Source organism: Zea mays, chromosome 4, assembly GCF_902167145.1.
Source record: "Zea mays cultivar B73 chromosome 4, Zm-B73-REFERENCE-NAM-5.0, whole genome shotgun sequence".
Lineage (NCBI taxonomy): Eukaryota > Viridiplantae > Streptophyta > Magnoliopsida > Poales > Poaceae > Zea > Zea mays.
In genome coordinates, this window is record NC_050099.1 from 112,172,710 (window position 1) to 112,180,549 (window position 7,840).

The window sequence follows — 7,840 nt, forward strand, 5'->3', positions numbered from 1 at the left end:
CCTCCCAGGCTTCGGGGCAGCAACAGAACTATCCTCGGCCCCCAGCTCCAAGGGGCAGAGGCGTCAGGGGCTTCGGAGGAAGGTTTGGGGATCAGCCCAGGAAAATTTACTGCCTATTCTGCGGTGAGGAAAAGGGCCATACTACCAGGATGTGCCATGTTACCATTCAAAAACAGAAAGAGATAGCGGAAGCTGCAGCCCAACAGAGCCAGCCGAAGCAGGTTATGCATACTGCTTCGTACCACTCACCATACATTCCAGAGTATGTGGGTAACCATCCTGCAGTTTTTGTTGCTTCGGCAAGCCAACCTCAGGCATCTTGGCAACAGCCCCCACCTCCACCACCAATGCAACCCGCTTATCCCTAAGGCCAGCAGCCAGAAGGGAGCCAGCACAATCACCAGCAGCGAGACTTTAGGGAGCAGTCCGAAGCTCGCACAGTCAATAGTACTGTGCCAGAATCGAAGCACATCTGCTAAGATATATCCTACCTCTGAAACAGCTTTTACATTTGTTATCATTTACCTTTTCAATAAAGAGCAATCATTGAAAACTTAGTTCTTTTGTTGTTTTCAATTTCTTGTAATTGCTTCGTCATTATCATAATGAATATACCTTCTTCAAACATCGACGAAGTTCTAAAGGTCTTGACAAAGGAATACACTGCAAGTTTTTGTCGAAGCAACAAAAGTCGTTCTTAAGAGAACGCAGCGTAAGTTTTCTGCTCAAAAGTCGTTCCAAAGGGAATGCAGAGCTTACAGCGAAAAATAAACGCTGATACCGCATAAATAAAAGGCGAAGAAGCTCCTAAGGGAGGCTTACAGCGAAAAATAAATGCTGATACCGCCGAAATAAAAGGCGAAGAAGCTCCTAAGGGAGGCTTACAGCGAAAAGTCAACGCTGATATACCGAAAAATAAACGGTGAAGCCGAAAAAAAAACGACAAAGAGATTGTATTCTACTATGAGGATGTGTGTGTACCTTCGGAACAAATGCCATCATTGCATATCATAGCATCAACACATCATTCACATAAACATGACATCATACATCATATTGCATCAATGGCACAAGAAGGGGAATACAATGATAGCCTTCGGAAATTGTTTTTGAAGAAATTATGCCAAGGCACGAAATAAAGTTTGAAGAAGTGCAGTTTCGCCAACTTCAGTATCGGGGGAAATCTATTGCTTACGAAGCATAATATTTTCACGAATATGGATATTCCTTACGAAGCATGAAAAGAAGGGAAGGTGTTTTTTCGCCGAAGGCTCAAAAACGGTATGTATGTAAAAGTTTCATGCATCGTAAAGAATTGAATTATAAACATCTTATATATTACATTCAAAATTATAAAATATTACACACATTGCCCAGCAAATATTACATTCCAAATATCTTTACAATAACAGCTAATCTTCTTTTAAGACTACTTCTGCAGCTTCGTTTAATAGTTGATCAACAACTTTATCCATAATAGCTTCGGCCATTTTTATAATCTCATCATCCTCCTTTGCTTTGGGGTCCGCCAATGGCTCGATGGGCTCTGGGGGAGGAGATAGTGCGGCTGTGATGCAAAGCGTAAATAAGTTCGAAGTCATAAAATTACAACATAAAGTCAAAAGTTATTAATCAATACCTGTTCGCCTCTCGAGATCTGCAATTTTCTCAGCGGCCTCTGCTACTTCTCTAGCATCGTGAATACCTTTTTCACTTTTCCTCATAATTTCTTGAGCTATCTCTCGACCGCCATTTTCCCAAATGTCGGTGAAAAATTTTCCACCAACCAAGCTTGCTTCGGCCGAGGGGTCTTTTATACCTTCAATAGATAAGGCAGCCTCAGTTTGCGCCAAGGATTTCACATGTTCGCAACCTCTTCTTTCCAAGATAGCGGCAATCCCCCTAGCACCCGAGAACACGCATATGTCCCCACGGCCACTCAAAATTTCTTCAAAAGCTTCGGCCTCGCCGCTGATCCAGTTGATTGGACCTTCGGGATCGCCCAGTATGAAGTTGCCTTCATTCGAATATGCGCCGACGCTAACGAAACTAGTCTTAATTTTTTCCACACATTTCATGGATTTTTCATAACATCTTTCTTTTGAAGACCGAAGTTCTGCAGTTGTTTTCTCCCAATGATTTTTCCAGTAATCGCTAGCGTCTCGGTCAGCTTCGGCAATTGCACACTTCAATTTCGCTTCAGCCAGCTGTTTCTGAAGATCTTCAATTTCGCACTTCTGGGCTTCAGCTTGGGCCTTGGAAGTAGCTTCGTCTTCTTTTATTTTATTAAGCAATGAGTTTAATATTTTATCTTTCTCAAGACCTTCGTTCCTTAGCTCAATCACTTCAGAACGAAGGTTATTCAATGCCATGGTGCATCCCTCGTCTTCAGCGCTTTTCTGCGCTCTGAGGGCATTGCTAAGAATAAGGCCCTGCAAAAGGAATGTGGTATTAAAAAATAAGAACATGAATTTTTAAGCACACAAAAAGTTTATTTTCTCACCTTTAAGCTGTTGTACGCTAAGCTGTCGGCCAATTCATCTTTTGACAACACTGAGAGCCCGTCTTCTAGTGTTGGGAATCCGAAGCTTCTTGCCATCTCCCGGCAGACAAAGATCTCCTTGCTGTCTGGGAGACAATACAAGAAGTCTTCTTCTCTGTTGGCGTTGAAATCAACGCCCCCTTTGTATATTTCAATTTTTGGGCATAGAACTAAGTCTCTTGCTTTTCTTTTTCAGTCAACTTTTTCCCCGAAGCATGTCGTAAAATATAATTGAAAGCTTCGGGAAATGCTTCGGGGGCGGCAGTGCCAGTTTCTTCAGCCAAAATTTGTTCTGCTGCTTCTGTTTCTTTGGTTTCCAAGGATTTCACCTTGGCGGGCTCTGAAGGCCCAGCTTCAGTCTCAGCTTGGTGCTTTGTAGCTTCGGCACCAAAGGCTTCGATTTGCACTTCGGGAGTTTCGGCAATTTTCTTCGGAGTAGTGCTTGAAGACTTTATTGTCTCCAATACATCCAGTACATTAACCATCCTTTTTCTTTTGGGGGTCATTGCTGGACCTTTTTGGCTTTTTGGTACTTCAATTTCTGCCGAAGGACTTAAAATTTCTGTTGTCTTTGTCCTCTCAGCTCTTGGCTCTTCAATTCTTTCAGCCTTCGGCATTGCAGTCAGCTTGTCAATTTTCTGCGAAGGTGTAGGCTCTTTGGCTTCAGTAGCAGTAGAGGTCTGACCACCAAATTCGGGCACCAAGGCCGGTTCGATGAAGCGTGGTCGGTGAGTAAGGACCTTCACTCTTTTCCTCTTTGGCGCAGCCTCACTTAGAGCAACCGAAGTATCACCTTTTCCAGAAGTTGCGCTTTTTCTCTTTTGCCCTTTCAGCGGGTAGCGGTAATCAGGGTACATAAACCCAATAGCATCGAAAACTCTATTCAGCCTCTTCTTTTTCCGCCCTCCGAAGGTCGCAGATAGAGCGTTATCTTCTGTCTTTGAATATGGTCCAAGCAGTTCGTCGCTTGTAGCTTCAATGCATTTCAGCCAATCATCATCTGGCTCAATAAACTTACCCTCGTATCTGAAGGTGTATTTCAACCTAACCAGTCCACCTTCGTCAGGCTTGCTGACGGTTTCCTTTGGCATTTCCCATTGTTCTACAAGAGGCCACACTCTGAAGGCTATGTGCTCCTGGACTAAATCCCTCGTTCCGATGAAAGAGCAGACTATGCTGAAGGCCTTTTGACATTCTTCGGCTGCATCATCGATTTCCACCTTCGGCTTCCTAAGGCCGAAGCGCTGTCAGATAGGACGCATGATAATATCTTTGATGTCTTCTCGTACCTTTAAATCATTTTTCACGTAAAACCATTCCTTCATCCGGTCCCCAGGCCATCTTTTCCGGAAGGTTGGCACGGGACAGCTCGAGCCAGAGCGAGCGACGAAGCTATAACAGCCAAAATTGTTATGATATTGCTCTTTGCCCCAGGGTTTCGTCTCATATAACAATTCATGCATATTGCAAAAGCTTTTTGCATTTGGCTCCAAGCCCTGGCTCCTCACGGCCCAGACGAAGATTCTCATTCTTATGATTGCTTTGGGCGTAATTTGATGAAGGTAGACTTGATAGATCTTTAAAACCTCAACCACAAATTTGCTTAATGGAAACTGAAGCCCAGCTTTAAAAAAGCTTCGGAAGATCACAACTTCATTCTCTTCGGGAGTAGGCACAGTCCTCTCTCCGTCATCAGCCCTTACAGTAGACATGTCCCAAAAATATCTTCCCCTCATATTATCGAGATGACTCTATTTAATAGTTGATTTTCCAAAAACTGCATGACTTGGTCGCCAGGGTCGATCTTCGGAGTCTTCTCCGCGACTTTCCACATCATAACTGTCACTATCACCAGTGTCTTCAGATAATCCTTCTAAAATCTCCCTAGTAATCTTCTCTGTATTTGTCTTTGCTATCGATTCAATAAAGCCAAGATTCTTCTCCTCAGAAAGGCTCAGCTTCGTTTCAGCAATAGCTTTTTTGTCTTGAGACATCTTCGGAAATGTTGAAAGCGTGCTCTTAAAGCCGAAGCTAGAGAAAATCTAAAAAGCCAGGCAAGCGTTGGTGTGCAAAGAACTAAAAATTAGGAAGGCAAGAGCAGACGGCAAGAAAGCGTGCTAAATGTGCTCGCAGTGCGCTCTTATTTATACGCCCAATACGTTGCAAGTGGCAGGGCCCCCGCTTGTCATTGACTATTGCTATTCTAGCAAAGGGAAGGTGTTTTTTCGGACCTTCGGCTTAAGGCCTTCGTCCATATCGCAATCTGAATTTATCATTCTAACAAATTAATATTGCGAGGGGCTACTTTTGGGGGCCTTCGGCTTCCGAAGGTCCTCAAAAACATGATTTAACAATGTTTCTGAAGTATGATACATGAACAGGTACTTTCGGACTTAGGTCAAAACCACAGTGTGAAGAAGCACAAAGAATACGAAGGATGGCGCAGAGCCGAAGCTGTTCGCAGGAGAGCTTCGGCGTGATAGCAGAAAAGGAAACTGACTTAAAGGGGAAAAGGCTACTTAGACCCCGATGGATTACTATAGAGTTATTAACAAATGTAAAGGGCATGGGTGTAATTTTACATGGGCTGCATCCCGTGCCTATAAATAGATGAACAGTGCTCCCGTACTGTTCACGCTGACTTGGCATTTGCTTTTGCGTCACGCTTGTATTCTTTATCTTTCTTCAAGATGAAGGTACACTTGTAATGAATTGTTATCTTTACTTATTCATGGTAATAAAATAAAAATAATACAATAGTAATAACATATTTGATGGTTCGTACTGTTCATGTTTCATATAAATTCCTTCTTCATTTTTATATGTCAAATTTACGAAGGTATGCTCTTTGTAATCTTCGTCCGAAAGACATTATATCCTAAGGGAAATAATGCTCTGAAGGACGAAGAACCTTAACGTTTAATGTTCTTTATGTTGCCTTGCTCTTAAGCTAAAGCATTTGAGAGCAAGTCCCCAACAACAAGAATATGTCAAGTCACAATTCAGAAACAAAAAGAGATTGCCGAAGCTGAGGCACGACAGAATCAGCCGAAGCAGATCCTACATACTGCTTCGTGCTATTATCCCTATATCCAATAGTACGTAGGTAATCAACAGCCTACGGCTTCTGTTGCTTCGGCAAGCCACTCTCAAGCTTCCTCGGCCCAACTACCACCACCACAGTTACCACCTACTCTGACCCGAAGCCAGCAGCCAGAAGGGCATCAGCACGCTCAACAGCAGCGCGATATTTGGGAGGAGTCCGAAGCTCGCACAGTCAATAGTACTGTGCCTGAATCAAAGCACATCTACTAAAGAATACCCTACCCTTGGTGTATCTTCATCTTTTCTATCATTTTATTTTTCTTATATGAAAAACAAGTCACGAAGGACTGAATTCTAATTTCATGTAATAATTGTGCATGTATCATTGAGTAAAATGCTTCCTCCTAACAAACTTCCGAAGCTACAAAAGTTGTTCCTAAGGGAGCGCAGAGTAAGTTCCGAAGCTACAAAAGCCGTTCCTAAGGGAGCGGAGTAAGTTTCGAAGCTACAAAATGTCATTCCCAAGGGAGCGCAGAGTAAGTACCGAAGCTCAAAAGTCTTTCCTAAGGGAATGCAGAGCCAAAAATTCCACCGAAATATAAGGTGAAGAAGCTCCAAAGTCGTTCCTAAGGAGATGCAGAGCTTAAATACCACCGTAATAGAAGGTGAAGAAGCTCCAAAGTCGTTCCTAAGGGGATGCAGAGCTTAAATACCACCGAAATATAAGGTGAAGAAGCTCCAAAGTCGTTCCTAAGGGGATGAAGAGCTTAAAGACTCCAAATACGTCCCCAAGGGGATGCAGAGTCTTGAGTGTTTCAGTGTGGGTGTGTGTATCCGACATAAACATCACGTTGCATCATATCATTGCATCATTCCGCATAGCATTACATCATACATCATACCGCATCGACAACAAAGATTGAGCACGAAGCAAATCTTCGTGCAATAACTTGATGAATGAAAGTGTACTGAGGCACGAAGCAAACCTTCAGCAAATGCAATCTTACCTGGAAAGCCCATTGACAACAGTGTCACGCAACAACTTTGGTATAAAAAGGTTTTTCTTTACGAAGCATGAAAAGAAGGAAAGGTGTTTTTTCGCCGAAGGCTCAAAAATGGTATGTGCGTAAATTTCATGCATTGCAAAGAAATATATTACATTAATATACACATTTGATAATTGTTTCATACACAAATGTTACATTGTATCATCACAACAAAAGCCTAGTCTTCTTTGAGAATTTTCTCGGCGGCCTCATTCAGCAGTCTATCGACGACTTTGTCGACGATGGTATTGGCAACACTCATCACATCCAAAGCCTCTTTCATAACGGGATCGGCCTGGGGGTCGTATGGCTCAGGTAGCGGTGAAAGTTCAGCTGTAGTAAGCAAATCGTTAGTCCAAAGCCAGAAACAAACACCAAAACAAGAATTCAATAATAATACCTATACGCCTTGCGCGCTCGGCAGCTTATTCGGCTCGCTTAGCTTCTTCTCGAGCATCATGGGTTTCTTTTTCATTTTTCTTTATAATTTCGTTGGCCATTTCTCGGACACCGTTCACCCAGACATCGGAATAAAATTTCCCGCCCACCAAAGTGGCTTCGGCCGAGGGGTCTTTGGTTTCGTCTGCAGAGAAGACAGTTTCGGTCGGTTTCGGTCTGGGCTGCAACTTTAACATGGTCACAACCAGCTTTCTCCAGAATTGCTGCAACCCCTCGGGCGCCGGCGAAGGCACAAATGTCCCCGCAATCACTAAGGATCTCTTCAAAGGCTTCGGGTTCTTCACCTATCCAATCAATGACTCCTTCGGGGTCACCCCAAATGAACTTTTCTTCCGAAGAGTACGCACCCACCTTGGCAAAGCTAATTTTCAGTTTTGTTACACAATCCAAGGATTTCTCAAAGCATCTTTCTTTGGATTCACAAAGCTCCACAACATTCTTTTCCAGCCTAGCATTTGACCATTCACTTATTTCTTGCTTTACTTTTGCAAGTTCAAAATTTTTATTAGCTTCAGCAAGTTTTTTCTAAAGGTTCTCAACTTCGGCTTTATGGAATTCAGATTGAGCATTGAATTTTGTCTCGTCTTTCTTCACTCTGTCCACTAAGGAAAGCAGAATTTTGTCTTTTTTGCAGCTTCGTTCCTCAGTCTGATAACCTCCGACCGAAGGTTGCTAAGCGCTATCTGACAACTTTCATCCTCAGCATTTTTCTGCGCCCTCAAAGCGTTGCTAAGAATTAAGCCCTACA